Source organism: Narcine bancroftii, chromosome 2 (genome assembly GCF_036971445.1).
Source record: "Narcine bancroftii isolate sNarBan1 chromosome 2, sNarBan1.hap1, whole genome shotgun sequence".
Lineage (NCBI taxonomy): Eukaryota > Metazoa > Chordata > Chondrichthyes > Torpediniformes > Narcinidae > Narcine > Narcine bancroftii.
In genome coordinates this window covers 230,286,314-230,312,332 of record NC_091470.1, presented here as the reverse complement: position 1 = coordinate 230,312,332, position 26,019 = coordinate 230,286,314, and the positions used below count along the sequence as shown (strand labels likewise).

The 26,019-nt window shown below is 42.4% G+C and overlaps 1 protein-coding gene across 9 annotated transcripts in view; it reads right to left on the bottom strand.

Annotated features, from left to right (window-relative positions):
* Positions 1 to 13,379, bottom strand: part of LOC138755133 (arf-GAP with SH3 domain, ANK repeat and PH domain-containing protein 1-like) — a 479,430-nt gene extending 466,051 nt beyond the window's left edge. For 7 of the 9 annotated variants that reach the window (XM_069920497.1, XM_069920511.1, XM_069920510.1 and 4 more), the window contains exons 1-3: positions 13,272 to 13,378; positions 12,554 to 12,662; positions 11,654 to 11,724 (exon numbers count right to left, since the gene is read on the bottom strand). The gene's annotated coding sequence lies outside the window, so the exon portion shown is untranslated. Of the gene's footprint in view, positions 1 to 11,653; positions 11,725 to 12,553; positions 12,663 to 13,271 lie in introns of all 9 variants that reach the window. The other 2 variants (XM_069920508.1, XM_069920499.1) reach the window with 2 other exon arrangements.
* Between the last annotated feature and the right edge of the window lie 12,640 nt (positions 13,380 to 26,019).

Below are 26,019 nucleotides of genomic sequence, written 5' to 3'. Positions count from 1 at the left end.
AAGTAGACATAAGAGAGATCTTGAAAACTCTTTTGTACATCTTCCAAATTTTTACTGAAGCCTTCTGGTTTTGTCTACTCCTGCTGATGGCAGTGATTGTAAAACATTTAAGAGCAGAATTCTACTAATAATAGGAACTGTGAGAGAAGACATTCTACAAAGCTGGGAAATTGTGCAGGATTATTTACAGGCTCTCAGAGTGTGGGAGAGGAGGTGAATGATGGGTGGGAAGTTTTTGAGGTCTGCTTCTTTATACTGAGTTCTGTGTGTTCCTGTTGAATGAAGCCAAGGTTCTCAGTGTTATCTTGTATGCTCTGTCTCCATTTTGAGCAGTCGTGGACCAGGGATTCCGTGGAGATATTGTACTTTTTGAGAAGGCTTTGAGAATGTTCTTATTTCACCTGGAGCTTTATAAACCTATAGCCTCTTTATCCATATGGGATCTGATTATATGTCCTGTATATCCTTGATTATATGCCCTGTAAACCCTTGCAGGACCTGATTATATGCCCTGTATAACCTTACAGGACCCAATTATATTCCCAGAATATCTTTACAGGATCTGATTATATGCCCTGTATACCCTCACAGGACCCGATTATATGCCCTGTATACCCTCACAGGACCCGATTATATGCCCTGTATACCCTCACAGGACCTGATTATATGCCCTGTATAACCTTACAGGACCCAATTATATTCCCAGAATATCTTTACAGGATCTGATTATATGCCCTGTATACCCTCACAGGACCCAATTATATGCCCTGTATACCCTCACAAGACCTGATTATATGCCGTATATACCCTCACAGGACCCAATTATCTGCCCTGTATACCCTCAGGGGCCTGATTATATGTCCTGTATACCCTCACTGGACCCAATTATGTGCCCTATATAGCCTTACAAGACCTGATTATATACCCTGTACAACCTCACAAGACTTGATTATATGCCCTCATAGGACCTGCTTATATGCCTTCAGTTAGACTTGGGTCAAATACATAAAAAAAAGTTGGGCTAAGTTTGAATTTTAAATATTTGAGCAAATCTGTGTCAGAACTACATTACAACCAGATGGTTAAAGACCTCCTCTACTTTTAAGCTGAGTCCAAATGCCCACATGCACGAATAAGAAAAACATTTTGTCAGAAAATGGAAATGAGAATCATTTGACAAAATAATCAGGGATTAACTGTTCTGATTGCACAGCTGTCCTTTCATTGGATCTACCACACAGGACAACGTGTAATCATAGCTTGGTCCTTCCCCATGCCCACATGATGTGGCTAAAAAAAAATCCAATAATTACACTTGGAAAGGCAGGCTGAATTTTAAATTTAGACATACAACACGGTAACAGGCCCTTTCGGCTCATGAAAGGGGTAGGAAACTAGAGCCCCCGGGAAAAACCTGTGCAGATACGGGGAGGACGTACCAACTCCTTACAGATTGCGTGGGATTCGAACCCTATTCCCAATTGCTGGCGCTGTAACAGCATTGCGCTAACTGCTATGCCAACCGTGCCACCCAGTTCAGAATCAAAATTCAAATCAGAATTAATTGATATGAACATGTTACAAATTGTGTTGTATTACAGCAGAATTACAGTGCAAACTTTGCTATAAATTACATTTTAATAATAATTAAATTAGTGTAAAAAATAATAGAAAGTGACGTAGTGTCTATGGTTCATTGATTATTCAGGAATCTGATGGCAGAGGGAAAGACACTGTCCTTGTACCACTGGGTGCTTGTCTTCAGGCTCTTTTACCTCCTTCCCAATGTTAGCAGAGGGAATGCCCTGAGTGGTGAGGGTCCTTGAGGATAGAGGCTGATTTCTTAAGACACCACCTCTTGTAGATGTCCTCGATGAAGTGAAGACTTATGCCTGTGATGGTGCTTGCTGAGTTCACAACTCTCTGTAATCTTTTTTCCTGTCCTGTGCATTGACACCTCCATACCAGACAGTGATACAACCAGCTAGAATGTTCTCCATGTAGAAATTTACAAGAGTCTTTGCTGATATAACAAATCTCCTCAAACTCCTCACAAAGTATATCCACTGGTGAACCTTCTACGTAATTGTATTGACATGGAGGCCCCAGGAAGGATCTCCAGAGATGTTGACAACCAGGAACTTTAAGTTCTTAACCCTTTCCATTGCTGACCCCTCAATGAGGACTGGGTCATGTTCTCCTGATTTCCCTCTCCTGAAGTCCATAATCATCTCCTTGGTTTTGCTAACATTGAGTGCAAGGTTGTTGCTATGATACCACTCAACGAGCTGATCTCTCTAACATGTACACTTCCTCATTGCCATCTGTGATTTTGCCAATGACCGTGGTGTCATAAGCAAATTTGTGAATGGCATTTGAATTGTCCCTGCCCACACCGTCGAGTGAGTACGGCACTGGGCTAAGCATACATCCTTGAGGTGCGCCTGTGCTGAATGTCAATGAAGAGGAGACTTTGTTTCCAATTTGTACTGACTGTAGCCTTCTGATGAGGAAGTCAAGGATCCAATTGCGGGGGTTGGGGGAGGGAACTGCAGAGGCCCAGGGTTTAGAGCTTGTTGACCAGCGCGGAGTGTATGATGGTGTTGAAAATTGAGCTGTAGTCAATGAAGAGAAGCCTGATGTACGTGTTGTTGTTGTTGTCTAGGTGATCCACAGCTGTATGGAGAGCCAGCGAGATTGCATCTGCTGTGGAGCGATTGTGTCGGTAGGCAAATTGCATTGGATCCAGATCTTTGCTTGGTATGAGTTAATTCTGGCCATGAACAACCTCTCAAAGCATTTCATCACAGTAGATGCAAGTGCTACTGGACAATAGTTTGTTGAGGCAGATCACTCTGCTTTTCTTGGGCACCAAAATGATAAATGCTCTTTTGAATCATGGAAGTGTTGAGGAGAGACAGATGAGAGAGAGAGAGAGAGAGAGAGAGAGAGAGAGAGAGAGAGAGAGAGAGAGAGAGAGAGAGCGAGAGAGAGAGAGAGAGAGAGAGAGAGGGGGGGATAAGTCAGAGTTAGAGTTTAAAAAGGGTAAGAAGCAGGGCCTAGTGCCATTTGAATTGCGGGAACATTGAGGGGAGAGGAGAGACCACCAGAGAAAGGTGAGTCAGAGGAAGAGCAACTAAAGGGTTAAACAGAATGGTGATTTGTGGAAGGGACTAATTGAGATAATGGGCAGGGACAAATAAAAGAGAGGGATAGCTAAAGAGGAGTGGCCAGTGAAGGACTGGAGCTCTGAGGCTTTGGTGAGCAAGGGCTGAGGAAGAGCTTACTCCCACAGAGGTTAAGCTGTTAAGTTACTTTAATAAATTTAATTAACTTTGGAGTGGGTAATGGAGGCAGTAGTTATGGTAGTCCAGTGCTCTGGTTGTAGGATGTGGGAAGTTAGAGACAGCAAGTTTGTTACTGATGACTATACCTGCAAAAGGTGCATCCAGCTGTAGCTCCTGACAAACTGAGTTAGGGAGCTGGAGCTGGAGTTGGATGAACTATGGATCTTAAGGGAGGCAGAGGCAGTAATAGACAGCTGCTTTGGAGAAGCAGTCACCCTTAAAAGTCAGGTAACTGGATGACAGGAGAGGGAAGGGGAAGAGGCAGACAGTGCAGAGTACCCCTATGGCTGTTCCCTCAACAAGCATACTGTTTTAGATTCTATGGGGGGGGGGAGGGAAATGACCTACCAGGGACAAGTTGAGGTGGACATATCTCTGTCATGAAAAAGAGGAGCGTGATGGTGATTGGGGATTTGTTGGATAGGAAAGTGAATAGGAGGTTCTGTGGACAAGATTGAGGCTCCTGTATGTGGTGGGTGGGGGGGTGGGGGGGTGGGGGGGTGGGGGGTGGGGACTGAATTCAAGAGTTGAGAGCTCATGTTACAACTCTACAAATCTTTGGTAAGACCACACTTAGAATATTGGGGATGGTTCCAATTACCTCATTAAAGGAAGGATGTGGAAGCTATGGAGAGGAGATTTACCAGGAAACAAGACTTGAGGAAAGGTGAGCAGAGCTGGAACATTTCACTTTAGATCGTAGGATGACAGGAGACTTCATAAAGGTCTACAAGGTTATGAGTGGCATAGATAGGTGGACAGCCAGCAGCTGCTTCCCAGGGCAGGATCAGCAAACACCAAAGGGCATGTCCACAAAGTGAAGGGAGGGAAGTTTAGGGGAGATATTGGGGTAAAGTTGTGGGTGAGCAGAATACCTTGCTGGGGATGAGTGGTGTAAGCTGAAACATTAGGGGCATTTAGAGACTCAGATAGGGACGTGAATGAAAAGAAAATAGAGGGTTATGGGGAAGGGAGGGTTTAGAACATTTTTTTGAAAGGAATGTATGGATTGGCACAATATTGAGGGCTGAAGGGCCTTTACTGTGCTCTATTGTTCTATGTTCTAAGCATGGGAACCTCCAACTTCTTCAATGAGACATTCAAAATGTCTGTGAATTCCAATTAGTTGGTTGGCACAGATTTTCAGTACTCTGCCAGGTCACATCAGGGCCTGACACCTTGTGAGGGTTCACCTACTTGAAGGATGCTCTGACATTATCCTCAGAGACAGATATCACCAAATCGTCAGCTTTTACACAGATTCTCATGGGTACCATTGAATTCTCCTTCTCAAAGCGAGCATAAAAGGCTCATCGGTTAATGAAGCATCACAGCCGTTTATGGCACTTGTCAGATGTAATGGCCTGCAATTCCTGACATAACTGGCAAGGATCTGGCTCTACTAGCTTCCCTCAGAATTGGCTCTTTCCTGCTGTGATGCCCTTCTGCATGTCCTACCTGTATAGATCTGGATCAATGGCCTTAAATGCTGTTTCCTTCAATAGGTTGTGAATCTTTTGATTCATCCATGGCTTGTTTTGGGTACTCCAGTATATATGCTTGGGTACACTCATTTGCACAGGTTTTTATGGTCGGTGACAGCCATGTCATATTCGTTTAAGTTTGCAAATGAATCCTTGAATATGGTCCAGTCCACCAACTCAAAGCAGTTCTGGAGGTGCTATTCTGCCTCCCTCAACCATACTTTCACCATCTTCACCTCTGCTGCTGTAGTCCTGCAGTGCTAGCCTGATGTTAGCCTGGGGTGGAATTAATACTGTGACTAGGATGATGGTGGTGACCTCCCTCTACAAATAGAATGGATGATACTTAATTGCCAGATGTTCCAGGTCAGGGGAGCAGGACAGATGTTCTACTAAAAATCTCTGGGATTGGTTTAAAATAAATCTTATTTTGTTGTTCCCAGCTGTTCCAGATCATGGAAAGGAAACTAGTGACTAAATATCAACTTGGAAGTAGTTTTTGTTTTGACTTGGGAAAGCGTTCTAAATTCAAGTGAAATATTTCAATTCACCAAGGTATCTATGAGCTCAATGATTTTCAGTTCTATTCTAACATATGGAGACTCATTGTTATCTTAAAGCATCATACCTCTAGTCTCCCTTCTCCTGTGTTAACAGGCAAGAATATATTGCAGCTATCTGCAGTGAGCAATTATGAAAGTAATCATTACTTGTCTTATTTTTAAAAAGGAACTGCGACATCAAATGGAGAACTTAAAGGGACAAAGCTTATAATTCTGTGCATCTGGAATGCTTTAAGTTCAGTTTTAAAACTTATTGAAATGCATGTTGACATTTGGACCCTGAATTTACCTCTGCTGTAAATGGGTTGAATTCAGAGCTCGAGCAGCATTTCACTTAGAGTGTGGAGCTGTGTTAAAGTTTGTGGGCAATCCAACATTATTTTGTGGCATTGTAAAGGATTCTGGGAAAAATTGGCCAACAAAGAATGCAAAAGTTGCCTTAGAAGTAGAACAAAGAAGCTATGTGCTGTCACATAACTCAAAGACTGCAAGCTTTTCTGTTGATAAGGAAAGAATATTAGCTGCAGAAAATTAACATCATAAATGTATTCAGCTTAAAACAATAAAGTCTTTCAGACTAGACTGCAATTGGCAATATTTCACTTGTAACAAGGACATGGGATTTCTCAGAAAAACCTAGTTAATAAAAAGCTGACTGAAGTGAAAATATTATCTGCCAATTAATCAATAATTTGTGCCAATCACTAAGCATCTTGAGCCAAAAAGCTCAGTCGCACTGCGGTGGAACACGGTACTGAGGGCATGTCCGGGGTTTTTCCTCACTGAGCTGGGTACCTGTAGCCCTTCCCATAAAATCCCCTAATAAAGGCCAAGAGTCCTAATCTCCTCCCTCATACCTGTCTTGGATGTGAGCCAGCAGCATGTAGAGTCATGCCTGGGTCTTCTGATCAATAAAGCCCTTGATTACTTGCTTCATGTCTGCAAGTGGTCATTGATCATGCTACACGCACGTAGACAATGGTCACAGATTACTATATAAATCATGTGTGAAACCCATGTAAATTGAGTGAGAGTTCAGTACAGAGCAAGAGTTGCTGAACTCTCTTGTACTTCCTCACTTTCACTGGTGTAACTGACGCTGAATAAACATGCTACTGTAAGTTTAAGTGGTTTTGCTCTTTTCTTGTAGCATGGGCTGACTTCCACAGATGCTTCCAGTTTTTTGGACACAGCAGTCACCAATAACACAGGATCTTGTTCCTGACTCCAATCTGAAGCTCAGAAGGTTTAGACTTGTTGACTTGGGACATTTTGTTGCAGAAAATTACTCTAAACACACTCAAGAAATTCATGTGTGAAACATAAAAGTCTGCATATGTTGTGATTGTAGTAAAAACACAGAAATGCTGGAGAAACTCAGCCGGTCTCACAGTGTCTATAGGAAGTAAAGATATATTACTAACGTTTCAAGCCCGAGTCCTCCTTCAAGGTATAAGCAAAAACCAGGAACGTATCTGAATCAAGACTGAAGAATGGGAGGAGGAAGAGGAGGAGTTCAGACCAAACTGTTATGACCTAGACCAGCAGCAAAAGAAATTCACCAAGACATTGGTATCTTCAAAACAATTTTTATTAAGTTAGAGTTAAGTGTTACATTGTTAATTGTTCTCTCTACGACCTCATGTAGATGAAGATCATGAGCTTTTCCATCTCTACAAAAAACCTGGATGTCATCTGTGATGCCAACAGCATCTTTACACCCTCTGTAGGTCCATTGATCTTCTGTTGGAACATGTCCTGACTCACCTTTAGGCTGAAAGGTAGTCGCAGGAACTTGTAACAACCAAATGGAGTATTGAACATTGTTAATAGTATTGATTCCTCATCTAGTTTCATATTTCAGTATCCATTCTTAACATCTAGCTTGCTAAAGATTTTTGATCCTGTTAGTTCCACTGTGATGTCTTCTACTGTTGGTGTTGAGTTGTGACCCCTTTTTATTGGTTGATTTATATCTTTAGGATCCAGACATATTCTCAAGTGACCATTTGGTTTTTCTTTGACTATTATGGAATTTACCCTTGGTCACGTTGGATCTGACTTGCATCCTTTCCATGTCCTTTAGTTCTTGCTCCAGCTTCTTCTTAAACTCCAGTGGTACTTTCCTTGGAACATGGACAACTGGTTTGCAGTTTTGATCTATGGCGATGTGATAGTCAAAGTCTCCAAAGCATCCAATTGAATCATTAAAGCATTCTGGGTGCATGTTCATGAGCTCAGCTTTGTTTGTGACTGGAGACCAGTTCTCCAATGGAATGTCTCTGATCCTTTTGGATATCTTCTTCATCTGGATCTCATAATTGACATATCAATTGCAACTCCCGGCAGCTATCCAGACCTAGAATTGCTGGTCCATCTGCGTCTACCACAGAATGTACAGAGAATGTTCTTTCCCTTATGGCAACCATTGATCTTGGCTCTCCCTAGCTGTTTGATCATGGGTCCACCATAGGCTGTTAATGTGACATTTGCTGTTTTCAATGCAAATGTTTTATTATGTTCTCTGGGAACGTCTGGCAGTAGGGTCTGAGTGGGAGGATGTTGTTTTGTGATCCAGTATCCAGCTTCACCTTTAGGTTAAATATTGTAGGCTTGTTCTCGATTGTCCTCTGGACACCTTGAGTGCAACTCGCTTCCTTCTTTCATCTCAACCGACATCTCGTGAAGGTGTATGGATTCTATGTCAAGTATCTGAGTGTCGGAGTCCTCATTGTTGTTTCCTTTTATATGGTGTGGTGGATCTTCTTGTCTTCTTTCTTTACTGGTATTACTGTTTTCTTCATACCATACTTGCACATTTTGCCCAGTGATTTGCTTTACTACAGGCTCTACATTCAGAAGCATATGCGGGCCATTTGTTTTGGTCATCAAAGGAGTGTTGTCTGCTGCACTTCCTGCAGGTCTTGGGGGTTTGCACTTTTCCGATTGTGTTCTTTATAACATCAACCCTTCCTTCTTTTTGCTGTGGGTGGGTCTGCATAGATAGGGATTTCATTTGCATCCTTGTGGTTTCGAAGGCTCTGGCTGTGTCTTTAGCTTCAGCCAGCTTCAAGCTATCCTTCCCTAAAAGAGACTTTTAATTTCGGGATGGGCACTCCCCCATATTAGTTGATCAACTAATCTTTCCTCTATATCCTTAAATCTGCATTATGCAGCAACAATTTTTAGTCTAGTGAGGAAGTTGTCAACAGTTTCACCAGTCTCTTGCATTAAGTCTTGAAATTCATAGTGTTTAATTTTATGATTAGACTTGGGTTCAATGTGAGAAGAAAATTTCGCTAATATCTGCTCTGCATCATTTTTCTCCACCTCTGTAAGCTCCCAGTTAATAAATAAGTCAAGGCCTCGCTCCTCTGTCCAGAGCAGTATATAACTGACCTTCTCCTCTGCTGTTACATTTTTAAAATAGCTTTTGAATGCTAAATTGCACTTCTGCTGAAACCTTTTAAACAATTCCACAATGTCTTCAGCCTCCCAGTCCATCACTGGGGGAACTGCTGTTGCTCCAGCCATTTTTTTTTCAGTTATGTTTTTAATCTTCTTCCCCTTCATATCTCAGTGACATAATCAATTGTATGGGTTTATTCTTGTTTTCTTAGACCGCTGCCACACCATGGGCCGGAAGTGATGTCACTGTAGTTCTCAGTGAGTGGCGCTGGTGAGGGCGGGGGCTGGTGCAGATGCTCGTGGCACACACTGTGACAGTCGCTGGTGGGGCCAGATGTTGGGCGGTTGAAGTCAGGGAAGGGAGAAGTCGGCCCAGGGACAATGGCGCCGCCCGGCACACGCACGTTAGGGGGTCCGTGGGGGAGGTAGGGAGGTCATAGAGGGCCGCTGAGCTGCCGGCAGGTTCAGAGAGGCACACTTTTGCAAAGTGGCCTTTCTTGCCGCATCAGGAACAATACTGGTTCCTTGCTGGGCAGTTTTGGCACGATTGTCGATCTGACCCACACCAGGTCCCACAGTAGCGCCAGGCGCCTGCCACAGCAACCTTCTTCTCCCCAGCTCGGCCTGGGGCTGCAGCTGCAGTGTGAGAGGGCCATGAGGGAGCCTGGGGGAACCTGCAATCGAAGGCTTCGACATGCGGGGCTGCTGCTGACAGGGTTTGGACCACTTCCACAGTCCTGGTTAGGACATAGATGTTGTCTTCCAGCTGCTTCTGCCGGATGGCCCTCGAGCACAGCCCTCGGACGAAGGCGTCCCAGATCAGCCTCTTGACCTCCTCCTCTACACCTACCCCAGGTTCAGCCAGATACGGTCGGGCCAACTCTCGTAAGTGTCCCAGGTAAGACTCAGCCGTCTCCCCGGGTTGCTTGGTGTAGAGCTCGTCGAAAGAATCAAAGACTTGTTAATCCAAACCAACGCTTTTATTAGCAAAAGACAGGAGCTCTTCAGAGGTGGCCGACCAGTCCGGAATGATCCAACCTGGCTAGGAACACAACCCTTTGAGGCCCAGACAGTAGGCGTGGCTAAGCTCTCAGCCAATCGCGGTAAGCACAGTCTAGATACTGTAACTATATACACTATATACATTGGTGATAGATCTGTACTATCACACTGGGCTCGGGTGTTGAGGAGGTAACTTGCCTAGACCAAATTCATGGGGGGCTTGTACAAGTTCTCAAGAGTGTCCATTGCGCTCTTGTACGTGGAGCAGCCTTTGGTTACCTGGAAGGCGCGGGGACCCAGCTTTGACCAGGGTAGGACCAACTTCTTCCGATTGGAGTCCAGGATGTCACCCTTGTATGCCTCGATGATTTCTTCAACTGCGTGCTGCCCGATCTCAAAGCGTGTCTGGGCTTCTGGGTGGCATGGCTCAATCTTGAGGCTCCCTGTGCTCAGGAGTTTTTCCATGGCAGCCGTAGGAAAATTTTGTGGATTAAACTGTGGTGCACTGTTAGACAGAATCAGACACACACAAGGTAAAGACTGTACAACAGGTTTTAATCCACAAAGACTTCCACAGAGCCAGGCTAGCTGTAGCTGCAGCAACTCTGTGTGATGCCTCAGGAGGCCGGTGGAGGCTTATAATCCCGGAGAGTGATTGACACCTGACCGGGTGGGGCTTGATCCATTCAGGCCGACTGATTGACAGCTGACCAGGTGTTGTCCTTTCCCCTTACACTCCTGCAGGTACAGAGGTTGTGGCCAGTGGTGTACCACCACACATATCACCACACCTTCTCTGTCAGAATCAAAATGAAGCACTTTGCTTCCCAAAAGACCTTCCTGGCACAGGTCAATCCACTGAAAAGGCTCAGAGCATGCTCTGCTCTGAATTCCACAAAATGGCTGGCTACGAGCTGCTACAAAAAGCTGTTTTCAGTAGTCAGAATGGTTCTCCCTTGGAAAATCACAATGTCTTTGCAAATGTATCGAATCTGGAACAGACTGTGACAAACCTTCCCTCATTTCTTCCAATGTATCGAATTGTCACTAGGTTGTGACTTGCGTTGTAATGGTGCTTGTGTGGAATGTTAACTGTGACCTCCTGTCTATACAATCCTTTCGTCCCATTTTACTAAAACAGGAGCTCATAATACATTGTCTTTCACCTTTGTCATTGCTTCTATTGCTTGATTCACATTTGGATAGACCAAACTGCATGAAAGAAAACTTTACATAGACTGACAAAGCAGTGTCAGTGAAAAGTGTGCTATTTGTTGCAATTATGTGGAAAATTTGGCAGTGTTTGCTCTCTAACAACAATATGATCATAGACAGCTGTTATGTGCTGAATTTCTTGACTTGTTCATGACAATAAATTCTGATTCTCATTCTGCTATGGGGGAAATCAAGTTTGTCGGATCCAAAGTGTCGGTGAGTCTGATCACTGATTATAACAGTGATCTTTATTCATATGCATTGGGAAGTTGCAACAGAGATAATAGGCTCTCTCATGCTCTGACACAACAGCTACCCAAAACTCACAACCACCCATGGAGAGATAGCTTTACAGTCAAGGAATACCACACAGTACCTGCCGCCTCTGGGTACACTGCATAGTTATTAACTAAACTAGGCTTACAATTATAGTGATTTCTATATGTACCACACTACAGCTCCCAATCCTTTGTCAGCACATACTTTACCAATGATTCTTCAGCATTACCCATGGTTCGCAACCTGGGGTTTGTTCTGGAGAAAAAGAGGCATATGGTTCATACATGATGGGCTGGAGAGTCCAGCCCAGGTGTGGGTTAGGTGATTAAAGGTCAATAGTGAGGTATGTACTAACCTTGATTGGCAGGTGAGTAGGTACCTGTTGGTCGGGTCTCGTGACTCGTGTAATCCTCCGTATCACACCAACTAAATAATTTAACCAAATACAGCAAATTTTTAAAAGCATGCACAAACGAAACAGGATATTTTGGCATGTGTGTGAAATAGTATTGCCATGATGCTATAGCAAAGAATTTATCTATGCAATAACCTACCTGAATGTGCATAATTGTTACACTGCTACATGATTGTGATACAAAACGTGCAGCTGTTGAAACAGCAAACTGGCCGTGGAAAAACAAAATCAACATGTTTGTACACTGGCCCAACTGATCCAATAATTTCATCTGTGAAAAGCCTTTGTCCATGTAGCAACATTTATAGAATTATTGAATCATACAAAATGGAAACTGGCCCTTTCCCCAACTGAGCCCCTGACCACTATTAACCTCCCAATTAGCCATATGTACAACAATTCCATTTCATATCCACATGTTCCCATCAACTCCAACCCCCGCCCCAGATTCTACCACTCACCAACACACGCTAGGCATTTTACTTACCAACCCACACATTGTTGGAACGTGGCATGAACAGTACACCTGCATGAAACCTGCGTGTACCTGCGTGAGCACAGGTAAACTCCACACAGTCAGCACCCGAGATCAGTATTGAGCTTGGGTCTCTGGATGCAGCAATTTGTTTAAACGGTGCCAATGTCTGCCCTCTATTTGTTTCAAGATGGTTTTTGAATAGAGATGTGTTGACGTGATATTTGGCTTTTATTGCAATAAGATATGAATACATGAGTAGGAGTGTCTTGAGATAATTATATTGGTACTTAGTGAAACCCTGCCTGAGGTATTGTATCCAGTTTTGTTCTCCTTATCAAATTAAGAAGTAGCATAACACTTACCAGACAGGTTCCTTGGAAGTCATTTACAAATGATAGTGAGTCTGCTCGATTCTGCAGAGTTTAGAAGAATGAGAGGTAACCTTATGAGTCATATAATGTTCTTTGATGCCTTGATGGGGAGGCAAAGAGAGCATTAGTGTTCCAGAATCACACTCTCAGAATAATGAGTAGGACACTTAGGACTAAAATAAGGAGACTTCTTCATACAAAGAACGGTAAATCTTTGGATATTTTTATGCTGGAGACTCGATCACTGACTGCATTCAAAACTGAGATCAAAATCTTCCAAATATTTCCTTAATTTTAAACCAGGCCAATTGTGATTTGAATTCACCTGACTAAACAACGAAACAGAAACTCCCAAGCCTCCTTCCGCAGCTCCACCTAAACAGATTATTACTGTACCCTATTACTAAAAGAGGACGAGTGGAATGTACATGAGAACAGTACCATTTGCAAACCACCCTCCTTTTACACCATGGTGTAAACAAACAGAGCCTACTGTTCTAAGTAATTACTTTGACAAGGACCTTTCATTTTCCTTTATCAGTTCTTCATCTGACCAGCATAAGAACATCAGGAATAGGCCATTTAATCATTTTTTCCTCTCTTCCTTCCCCCCTCCCCCACCCACTCCCTCCCACACAGAAAACCCCCAAGAAAGCAAGAAGGAAGAGCAGAAAAAAAGAAAAAAATAGATTAATTTTAAAAACAGTACCTTATAACTAAATTATGATCTTGTGGCGGTGAGAGCAGTGGAAGAAACACAGCCACCACGTTAAGGGTCGTTAACGACTGTTTTTATCCAAATTCAGCACGCCCCTTTAAGGGCAGCATGAGCTCAGTCACTTGGTGCATTGTGACATCATAATCGCTGCCCAGGGTGGGCGCTGGAAGGGATGCTGGAGTCAGAGAGAAACCTCTGATGACGCCATTTCCCCATGGCTGCCCCACCACGTGGCGATACAAGCGGGGCCGGTTCGCCATGAGGATGTGCACCGCCACACAACCCCCCACAGAACCGGCTACGCGTCCTGTTGCTTTGGCGGACGGCCACAGCGCTTGGGCTGTAACAAGTCCAGCCCTGCGGCCCCCTTCGCATGAAAACAAACTGAGCTGAATCGAGTTCTTTGGGGAGGTGGATTGGCCGGGTGCCGTGGCATGTTGGGGGTGGGGGAGCTAGGGAGTTCGGTCTCCTACGGAGGTCCGCCAGCAGGTTTGTGGTCGATGGCTGCGGTGTTGGGGTTTGAGCCGAAAAACTCACCTGGTAGGGAAAGCGGTGCGCTGTACACCATCTCCGCTGTTGAGGCTTGTAGGCCCACCTTGGGTGCCGTCCTAATCCCGAGGAGGACCCAGGGTAGCTCATCCGCCCAATCTGTCAAGAGCGCCTAGCCATCAGTGATACCTTCAGGTGCCTGTGGAACCTCTCCACCAACCCGTTGGACTGCAGGTGGTATGCCATGGTGTGGTGGAGCTTCCCCCCCAAGAGTTTCGCCATCTGGGTCCACAGGGCGGACTTGAATTGTGTTCCACTGTTGCTGGTGATGTGCGGCGGGACTCCAAATTGGGCAATCCACTGGTTGACCAGAGTCCTGGCGCATGTCTCTGCAGAGGCTTCCTTGACCAGGTTAGCCTTGTGGCGCGGTCGACCACCATGAGGAGGTAAAGAGCCTCCCTTGACACCGGCAGGGGTCCAACGATATCGATGTGGATGTGTTGGAACCTGCGAGCCGTCGAGTCAAAGTTCTGTAAGGGAGCTTGCGTGTGTTGGTATCCTGCTTGGAGGACTGGCATCTGGTGCAGTTCCTGGCAAGCTCCGCCACCTTTCCTTGAGCCCATGCCACACGAATTGTTCTGTGACCTTACGCACCACCACCGTCGTCTTCACCACTGGGTGAGCGAGGTCATGGACTAGACTGAAGACCATCGGTCTCCAATGCGGTGGGACTACCTGACCTGGCGTACCTGTTGACACATTGCAGAGCACTGTGTATGAGCTGCTGGGCAACTGGACATCTTCAAGTTTGAGGCCCGAGATGGCGTCCACAAGGCCTGCGTCACTGCTTCGTTTCTCTGGGCCTGGGCCAGTTGAGTATAATCTAGGCCAGGGACGGGAGTACTGATGGCGGGTCGTGAGAGTGCATCCGCCACCACGTTGTCCTTACCAGCCCTGTGTCAGATGTCAGTAGTGAACTCCGACACATACGAGAGGTGGCACTGTTGTCTGGCGGACCACGGATCCTTGACCATCACCAGTGCCTGGGTGAGGGGCTTGTGGTCCGTAAAGACTGTGAACGGCCTGCCCTCAAGGAAGTAGCGAAAGTGGCAGATAGTCAAGTACAGCGCCAGGAGCTCCCAGTCGAAGGCGCTATACTTGAGTTCTGGTGAGCGCAGCTGCTTGCTGAAAAAGGCCAGCAGGTGCCAGTGCCCATCGAGCCACTGTTCCAGGACTCACCCCCCCCCCCCCCACACTGCCGTAGCTGAGGCGTCCACGGAGAGAGCCATGTGCACCTCTGGCTGCGGGTGCACTAGTAGTGTCGCATTGGCTAGGGCCTCCTTCATCACGACAAAAGCCTTATTCGCCTCTTCTGGCCAGAATAGAGACTTTTGTTTGGTGGCCATCAGCACGAACAATGGGCGTATGGTGCGAGCAGCTCCAGGGATGAAACGATAGTAAAAGTTCACAATCCCCATGAACTCCTGAAGGCCTTTTAGGGTGGGGGGTTTGGGGAAACATTGGATGGCCGCCACCTTTTCCGGCGCTGGTGTGGCCCCGGTCGCCGATATGGTGTCCCCCAAGAACTGGGGGGTCTCCTTGCCAAACTGGCATTTGGTCGTGTTGACCGTGAGGCCAAAATCCGCCAGGCGATCAAAGAGGGTGCGGAGGTGGGCCTTGTGTTCGTCGAGGCTGCAACTGGCAATGAGTATATTGTCCAGGTAAATGAACACAAAGTCCAAATCCCTCTCTACCACGTCCATGAGGCGCTGGAACGTTTAGGCTGCGTTCTTTAGGCCAAAGGGCATACGCAGGAACTTGAATAGGCCACGTCATCTGGATTTACCAGGATTTGATGGTATCCCTGCATGAGGTCCACCTTGGAGAAGATCCGTGCAAGGTGGAGGTTGGCAGAGAAATCCTGTATGTGGGGCACCGGGTACCTGTCAGGGGTGGTTGCATCGTTCAACTGCTGGTAGGCCCCGCATGGTTTCCAACCCCCAGATGATTTCGGGACCATATGGAGCAGTGATGCCCAGACACTGTCCGGGCGCCAGATGATTCCAAGTTCTTGGAGTCTGGAGAACTCCTCCTTTGCTTGCTGGAGATTCTCAGGTGGCAGCCATCTGGGCCTAGCGTGTAGCGGGGGTCTTGAGTGGCGATGCGGCAGAAGACCCAATGCTGCGGGACAGTGGCATAGAAACGTGGCTCTAGGATGGCGGGGAACTCGCGGAGGATGTCAGCGAATTCATCTCTGGCGGCGGCTACGGTGGCAATTTCGGGCCTGCAGGCATCTGCTGTGTCCAGCCGTGTGAAGTGGAACGTTCGGGCGTTGACCAGCCTCTTGCCCTTCATGTCGACTGGGAGACGGTGAGCCCTCAGGAAGTCGGCCCCCAACAGCCCAGTTCCCATGGAGGCAGGATGAATCTCCAGTGGAACTTCTCCCTCTCTATCTGGATCTGTGCCCTGTGGGTGCTGTATGTCCTGATGGTGGAGCCGTTGGCCACCTGCAGGGTTGGACCGCGAGATCGGGTGCAAGTCTCCAATGCAGTGGGGTGGATGGGCTGGGGTGGGGGGAATGGACGCTCAGCTCGTGTCCACTATGAATCGGCAGCCAGTGGACCTGTCTATCACATGAAGGAGGCTGTTCGTATGGCCACCATTGCAGTCATTAACAGCGGCTGGCCTGGTCGTTTCCCTGAAACCCACAGGGTTGGCGGCACTTACGGGCTTGTGCTCCCCAGCACTGGTGGTAGAAGCACCAGGGCGACTGGCCCTCCTGTGGCTTGGTCTTGGGGGTGGGCGGAAGTCTGCTAGTTCCCGGACGTGCCACCAAGTTGAGGGCTGCCTCGTTCTCCCTCTTCATGAGTCAGGAGAAGTCCGCACGGGCTGCTGCCTTTCTCGGGTCTGAGAAGTCCTCGTCTGTAAGGTGCAGCCGAATGTCATCTGGCATCTGCTCCAGGAATATTTGGCGGAAGAGAAAACAAAGCTTGTGGACTTCCCCCAGGGCCAGCATCTCGTCATCAGTGCCGAAGGACTACGGTCTCCAAGCCCATCCAGGTGTAGGAGCCTGGAAGCCCGTTGCTGGGGAGTTGGCCCAAAAGTTCCCAGCAGCAGATTTTTAAGGGCAGTGTACGGCCACAGCCGAGGGGTGGTGGATGATGTCGTCCACCCTAACCGCCATATCTTGGTCCAGAGCGCTCACGACGTGGTAAAACATCGTGGTGTTTGCGGAGATGTGGCGGAGTTGAAACTGTGCTTCCGCCTGCCCGAACCACATTCTCGATCAGTGAGTCCAAAAGTGGGGGAAGGTTGGTGGAGACAGCATTAACCTCTGCTGAATCCATGGTGTTCAGGAGTCCATAAATTCATCTGGGCTCGTCGAGGTCACCACTATGGTGGTGTGAGCAGTGAGAGAGACACAACCGCCACTTTGAGGGTGGTTAACGACTGTTTTTATCCAAATTCAGCGCGGCCCTTTAAGGGCAGCATGAGCTCAGTCACCTGGTGCATTCATCATAATCGCTGCCCAGGGTGGGCGCTGGAAGGGATGCTGGAGTCAGATGACGCCATTTCCCCATAGATGCCCCGCTACGTGACAATATAAGTGGGGTCGGTTCGCCATGAGGATATGCGCTGCCACAATCTAATTATATTAACATTTACAACTATCAATATATCTACTAAACATAAAATATATAATAGAGTAAAACATATAATACTGGGTCAAAATGGAAATATGTACATACACAAAAAAACCCACCTAGAACAACTAACAAAAAAAAAAAAAAATAATGAAAGATTAGGGTGAGGCTGAGGAGTGACAAAGTTTACACCATATTTCTACCAATTAACATAAAGTAGGTACTTATAAAGTTATAACACCAATCTTTTGCATATATGGAAACCAAATTCTGAAAAAATTATCATATTTATTCTTTAAATTATATGTAATCTTTTCCAAAGGTATACAACTTGGCTTTTCACCATGTCATCTCTCTAATACTAAATACGTATCCAATGAAACAGCTATACATTTTCCTTTTGAAACCAATCAAATTTTAAATCAGGATTAATCTGTGATATATCCCCCATAAGAAATAACATAGGATTTCTCAGGAGTCTGTTACCTGTTGAATCTATTAAATTAGTCCAAAAAGAGTTCAATTTGGGACATGTCCACAGAATGCAAAAGAAGTACCTATATCCTGTTTGTATTGAAAACACATCTTAAATATCAGATTCAATCTATTAAGCTTGTACACCACCGGCCTGCTGCAGGGGCGACCTCTTTACCTGCAGAAGAGCACGGGGTCAAAACAACACCTGGCCGGCTGTCAATCAGCCGACCTGAATGGACCAAGCCCCATCCAGTCGGCTGTCAATCATCTTCTGGGATATAAGCCAGAGCCCTTCGAAGACAGTCTCAGAGCTTGCAACAGCATTCCTCAAAGCAAGCTCTGTGGAAGTTTATGTTGAATAAAGCCTGTTGAACAGACTTTGTTTTGTGTGTTTGCTCCCGTTCGACAGCGCACCACAAAGCTTTTGTGATATAAGGTATAAATGATGTATAAAATTATACTGTACCATTCTATATCTAACATTTATTGTATTTTTCATTCTATCATAATATATCTGTGTCCAATTTCTATCAGTTATATCTATATGCAAATCCTTTTCCCACCTTTGTTTCAATTTGTATAAATTTTTCTTCTTTACCGTTACAGGCCCAGAGGACTCCAAAAACCAGCAGCAATAGAAATTCACCAAGACCAATGGTTTCTTAAAATTAAAAATGACTTTTGTTTAAACATAAACAGGATCAAACTTTAACTTATTTCTATTAACTTAACCTAACTTAACTTAACCCCCTTCTAATTCAAAGTGCACGTGTATGTAATGTATATAAGTTCTGAAAAGTTCTTTGATTCACAGTCCAATCTCACTTCTCATTCCTCCAAGTTTACTGCTGTCAGGCTATTCTTATACTGTGCTCAGAATTTAACCTTTATGAATTTTCACCGAGCTCTGGTGCTTAAATGGTACTGCTCAGAAAGGTTCTTGTTGATTTCAGAGAGAGATTTGTTGCTCGTTGGGCACACACAAACTGATTCCCTCTGATCAGCCACTTCAGCATCTTGCCAAAGAAACTTGCCCCATCAGGGTTTCCAAATGATAACCTCTTCTTCTGCAGGTCACCACAGAGCTCCTTTTTGTTTCCCTTATTTCAGGTAAAACACTCTAGCCAGCCATTTCCTCTTGTATGGACCACAAGGGTGTTCAACAGGCTGAACTAAGAACTCAAAATGGGGTTTCAACAAGCTGCCAGTTTGCCATGACTGAAGAAACCAGCTCTCTCTCAAGCTCTGAGAGAAAGCCTGTTTGGTATCCTCTCTCTCTCTCTCTCTCTCTCTCTCTCTCTGCTTGCAAAACCACATCCCCTTCTTAGAACAGCAAACTGCATCCAGACAGATGCAGCACTGGACCCAAACTTCTGAGTCCGTTCATCTGTTGCTTTCAAAACAATAATCTACACCTGCTCTTGAAATTTTTTAGCAAAGCAGTCTCCTTGTTTTATTGCTTTTGCAAAGGCTCTCATTGCCTGCATGACTCACTTATAGCAAACCTCTTGCATTTTAAATGAGATTTGTTTTGTGATGTTTGTTTGTGACCTACACTACTTCCACAATCTATCTCCTTCAAAAACCATATACAATATAAAATATGATCTAATCTGTTGCAACCCCCTTCAAAAGTAATAAATATGTAACAGATATAAACTTTTTTATATTTGGATTTGATATTATTGTTTCTATTTCATCGTCTTCTAACAGTAAATCTTTCTCTTAAATAAGCCTTTAGTTGATAATATACAAATATTGTATTATTTTGTATTCCATATTTAATTTTTAATTGGCCAAATGTCATTTAATATCTCCCTTGATAACAATCTTTAAAAAAAACTTTATTCCTTTTTTTTATCAGTTAATAAAATTTATATTATTCAACGTAAATGGAATCAATTTATTTTGCACAAGTGGCATCCTCCCCAATCCATACCTCCTAAACTCGTATCCTGTTTATCTTCTAAATCGAATGCTAAGAACAAAGGAGAATGATCTGTTATAAGTTGGTGATTGAACCTGTTGTACCCTACATTTCAATCTTGTTGATAACAAAAACATATCAATTCTGGAACATGAATCATGCCTGTTAGAATAAAATGAATAATCCCTTTCTCCAGGGTATATCTTTCTCCAAATATCATCCAAATTCAAATCTTGCATTTATGACAGTTATTTTTGCCGCCTTAATTTCAACACACTCTTGTAGATCTATCCAATAAAGGTTCTCAATAGTAATTGAAATCTCCACTACTAAAATATTTTAATGAGCTTCTCCCATGTTTAGAAAAGTTTCTTGTATAAATTTACCATCATCTACATTTGGAGCATAAATATTCATTGTTCAGAAACAATCTGACAATTTATTAAAACAAAACAACCACATGGGTCTAAAACTGTATTATGTATTTTAATCAGAAGTGTTTTGTTTATTAAAATTGCTACTCCTCTAGCTTTTGTAGTAAAATGCGATGTGACTACTGTTCCAACCCAATCCCTTTTTAATTTTTGGTATTCTTTTTCAATTAGATGTCTTTCTTGCAAAAAAAAAAGCAATATCTACTTTCAATTTTTTAAATATATGTCAATACACTCTTTCTCTTTTTTTTTAAATTTTTTATTTTTCACACCATAAATCACATTATCCATGATACACACTTTTTCCTTTTCACACATATACAGTGACATTTTCTCCCCCCCCTCCTCCCAACCCACCCCCCCCCACCCACCCCTCCCATCCATTTAAGGTATACAATCTAGGATACATTAAACCAGTTAGACAATGTTGTCACTCAACAAAAAAAAACACCAGAAATTCTACTGAGTCCATTCTTTTCTTTCCTTCTCCTTCCATCAACTTAGGTAATGATTGTCCCCGGTAGGTTTTCGCTATTGTATTTAATGTAAGGCTCCCATATTTGTTCAAATATTTCAATATTATTTCTTAAACTATATGTTATTTTTTCTAATGGAATACATTTATTCATTTCTATATACCATTGTTGTATTTTCAAATTGTCTTCCAATTTCCAGGTTGACATAATACATTTTTTTGCTACTGCTAGAGCTATCTTAACAAATCTTTTTTGTGCATCCTCCAAATTAATTCCAAATTCTTTGTTTTTTATGTTACTTAGGAGAAAGATCTCTGGATTCTTTGGTATATTGTTTTCTGTTATTTTATTTAATATCTGGTTGAGATCTTCCCAAAATTTTTCTACTTTCTCACATGTCCAGATTGCATGAATTGTTGTTCCCATTTCTTTTTTACATTGAAAACATCTATCAGATATTGTTGGGTCCCATTTATTTAACTTTTGTGGTGTAATGTATAGTCTGTGTATCCAATTATATTGTATCATATGTAGCCTCGTATTTATTGTATTTCTCATCGTTCCAGAACATAATTTCTCCCATGTTTCCTTTTTTATCTTTATATTTAAATCTTGTTCCCATTTTTGCTTAGTTTTACCATTTGTTTCCTCATTCTCCTTTTCTTGCAGTTTAATATACATATTTGTTATAAATCTTTTGATTATCATTGTATCTGTAATCACATATTCAAGGTTACTTGCCTCTGGCAAACTCAAACTGCTTCCTAATTTATCCTTCAAGTAGGATCTCAATTGGTAATATGCCAGCGCTGTATCTTGAGTTATATTGTATTTATCTTTCATTTGTTCAAAGGATAATAATCTATTTCCTGAAAAACAATTTTCTATTCTTTTAATCCCTTTTTTCTCCCATTCTCTAAAGGAAAGGTTATCTATTGTAAAAGGGAGTAACTTGTTTTGCGTCAATATTAGTTTTGGTAATTGATAATTTGTTTTATTTCTTTCTACATGAATCTTCTTCCAAATATTGAGTAGATAATGTAATACTGGAGAACTTCTATGTTGTACCAATTTTTCATCCCATTTATATAATATGTGTTCATCCCATTTATATAATACTGGAGAACTTCTATGTTGTACCAATTTTTCATCCCATTTATATAATATGTGTTCAGGTATCTTTTCCCCTATTTTATCTAATTCTAATCTCGTCCAGTCTGGTTTTTCCCTTATTTGATAAAAATCTGATAGGTATCTTAATTGTGCGGCTCTATAATAATTTTTAAAGTTTGGCAGTTGTAAGCCTCCTTGTTTATACCATTCTGTTAATTTATCTAGTGCTATCCTCGGTTTCCCCCCCTCCATAAAAATTTCCTGATTATTTTCTTTAACTCCTTGAAGAATTTTTCTGTCAGTTGTATTGGCAATGCCTGAGATAAATATAATATCCTTGGAAAAATGTTCATTTTAATACAGTTTATCCTTCCTATTAGTGTTAGTGGTAAATCTTTCCAATGCTCTAAATCGTCCTGTAATTTTTTCATTAGTGGATAATAATTGGATATATAGTTGGCCGAGATTTTTGTTTATTTGTACACCTAGGTATCTTATTGCCTGCATTTGCCATCTAAATGGAGATTCCTTCTTAAATTTTGAGAAATCCGCATTATTCATAGGCATTGCTTCACTTTTATTTACGTTTATCTTGTAACCCGACACTTCTCCATATTCCTTCAATTTCTTATATAATTCTTTTATTGATAGTTCTGGTTCTGTTAAGTACACTATAACATCATCCGCAAATAGACTGATTTTATATTCCTTGTCTTTTATTTTTATTCCTTTTATATTATTATCTATTCTTATCAATTCTGCTAGTGGTTCTATAGCTAATGCAAACAATAAAGATGATAGTGGGCATCCCTGCCGCGTTGACCTGCTTAAGTTAAATTGCTTTGATACATGTCCATTTATTGTCACTTTCGCTAACGGTCCCTTATATAATGCTTTAATCCAGTTAATATACTTCTCCGGTAAACTGAATTTTTGCAATACTTTGAACAAATAATTCCATTCTACTCTGTCAAAGGCCTTCTCTGCATCTAAAGCAACTGCTACTGTAGGTGCTTTATTTCCTTCTACTGCATGAATTAAGTTAATAAATTTACAAATATTGTCTGTTGTGCGTCTTTTTTTGATAAATCCAGTTTGGTCTAAATTTACCATTTTCGGTACATGCTCTGCTAATCTGTTTGCTAATAGTTTAGCTATTATCTTATAATCTGTGTTTAGTAAAGATATTGGTCTATATGACGCTGGTAAGAGTGGGTCTTTCCCTTGCTTTAGTATTACTGTAATTATTGCTGTTTTACATGAATCTGGTAAGCTTTGTGTTTCATCAATCTGGTTAATTACATCCAGGAGGGGCGGAATTAATAAGTCTTTAAATGTTTTGTAGAATTCTATTGGAAATCCGTCCTCTCCTGGTGTCTTATTATTTGGTAATTTTTTTATTATCTCTTGTATTTCTACTATTCCAAATGGTTCTGTTAATTTATTTTGTTCCTCTATTTGTAGTTTTGGTAGTTCAATTTTAGTCAGAAATTCATCTATTTTCCCTTCTTTCCCTTCGTTTTCAGTTCGGTATAATTGTTCATAAAATTCTCTAAAGTTTTCCTTAATTTCTTTTGGATTATATGTAATTTGGTTGTCTTTTTTCCTTGATGCCAATACCATTTTCTTAGCTTGTTCTGTCTTAAGCTGCCATGCTAGGATTTTGTGCGTTTTTTCACCCAGTTCATAATATTTCTGTTTTGTCTTCATTATATTCTTCTCCACCTTATATGTTTGTAGTGTTTCATATTTTATTTTTTTATCCGCCAATTCTCTTCTTTTAGTTGTATCTTCCTTCATTGCTAATTTTTTTTCTATATTTACTATTTCCCTTTCCAACTGCTCTGTTTCCTGATTATAGTCCTTCTTCATCTTTGTTACATAACTTATTATTTGCCCTCTAATGAATGCTTTCATTGCATCCCATAGTATAAACTTATCTTCCACTGATTCTGTATTTATTTCAAAATACATTTTTATTTGTTTTTCAATAAATTCTCTAAAATCCTGCCTTTTAAGTAACATGGGGTTTAATCTCCATCTATACATTCTTGGAGGGATGTCCTCTAGCTTTACTGTCAATATTAAGGGTGAATGGTCCGATAGTATTCTAGCTTTATATTCTGTTTTTCTTACTCTATCTTGCATACTAGCTGATAACAAAAATAGATCTATTCTTGAGTATGTTTTATGTCTAGCCGAGTAATATGAATATTCCTTTTCTTTTGGGTGTTGTTTCCTCCATATATCCAAAAGTTGCATTTCTTCCATTGATTTAATTATAAATTTGGTTACTTTGTTCTTTCTGTTAATTTTTTTCCCAGTTTTATCCATATTTGAATCCAAATTCAGGTTGAAATCCCCTCCTATTAATATGTTCCCTTGCGTATTTGCTACCTTCAAAAAGATATCTTGCATAAACTTTTGATCTTCTTCGTTAGGTGAATATACATTGAGTAGATTCCAAAACTCCGAATATATCTGACATTTTATCATTACATATCTCCCTGCTGGATCTATTATTTCCTCTTCTATTTTAAATGGCACATTTTTACTAATTAATATAGCCACTCCTCTTGCTTTTGAATTATACGAAGCTGCTGTTACATGTCCTACCCAATCTCTCTTTAATTTCTTGTGTTCCAATTCAGTTAAGTGTGTTTCTTGCACAAATGCTATACCAATGTTTTCTTTTTTCAGTAAATTTAGCAGTTTCTTCCTTTTAATTTGGTTATGTATTCCATTAATATTTCTTTCTTTGGCTTGGCTTCGCGGACGAAGATTTATGGAGGGGGTAAAAAGTCCACGTCAGCTGCAGGCTCGTTTGTGGCTGACCAGTCCGATGCGGGACAGGCAGACACGATTGCAGCGGTTGCAAGGGAAAATTGGTTGGTTGGGGTTGGGTGTTGGGTTTTTCCTCCTTTGCCTTTTGTCAGTGAGGTGGGCTCTGCGGTCTTCTTCAAAGGAGGCTGCTGCCCGCCAAACTGTGAGGCGCCAAGATGCACGGTTTGAGGCGTTATCAGCCCACTGGCGGTGGTCAATGTGGCAGGCACCAAGAGATTTCTTTAGGCAGTCCTTGTACCTTTTCTTTGGTGCACCTCTGTCACGGTGGCCAGTGGAGAGCTCGCCATATTTAAAGTCATATAGTTCAACGTAGCCATTTTATACTTTGTTTATCTTCCCTTTCCGTTTCTCCATCATTACCTTTCCTTCTTATCCATTTCTGTTTTCTTGTTTTAAACCCTTTATAAGACAACATTCCTAAAACATCAAACATTTTCCTTATTCTCCTATTTAAAACTTCTTTAGCCCCAATCTCCCCTTCCCCTCCTGAGTTGTCCTTTATCCCTTGTCGGACAACTACATCTCCCCTCTCCATTTGGGTTTGCGAATTCAATCGCAAGTGTCAGCTGATTTTGCAGTGACCGCAACTCCCCCCCACCCAGCCCCCCCCAAAAAAGATTTCATTTTTCATATGTAACAAAGGTCACTCTTTTAGTTCCCTCCTTATTCCCTCTATTCCATTTCCTTCCCTTATTAATTCTTGTCTATACTATCTATATTTTCCTCTAAATACGGATACATTCCCGTATGCACATTATACATATACACACTTATACCTCTTTACCCACATACATATAAATCGTGGTCATTTTTACTCTCATTACACGTCTTCATCCCTCAGTCTATTTTGTAATTGTTCTGCAAATTTTCGTGCTTCTTCTGGATCCGAGAATAGTCTGTTTTGTTGTCCTGGAATAAATATTTTCAATACCGCTGGATGCTTTAGTATAAATTTATACCCTTTCTTCCATAAAATCGCCTTTGCTGTATTGAACTCCTTTCTCCTCTTTAGGAGTTCAAAACTTATATCTGGATAAATGAAAATTTTTTGCCCTTTGTACTCCAGTGGCTTGTTGCCCTCTCTTACTTTTTCCATTGTCTTCTCCAGTACCTTTTCTCTTGTAGTATATCTTAGGAATTTTACTAAAATAGATCTTGGTTTTTGTTGTGGTTGTGGTTTAAATGCCAATGCTCTATGTGCCCTTTCTATTTCCATTTCTTGCTGTAGTTCTGGACATCCTAGGATCCTAGGGATCCAATCTTTTATAAACTCTCTCATATTCCTTCTTCATCTTCCTTAAGGACAACTATCTTTATGTTATTTCTTCTGTTATA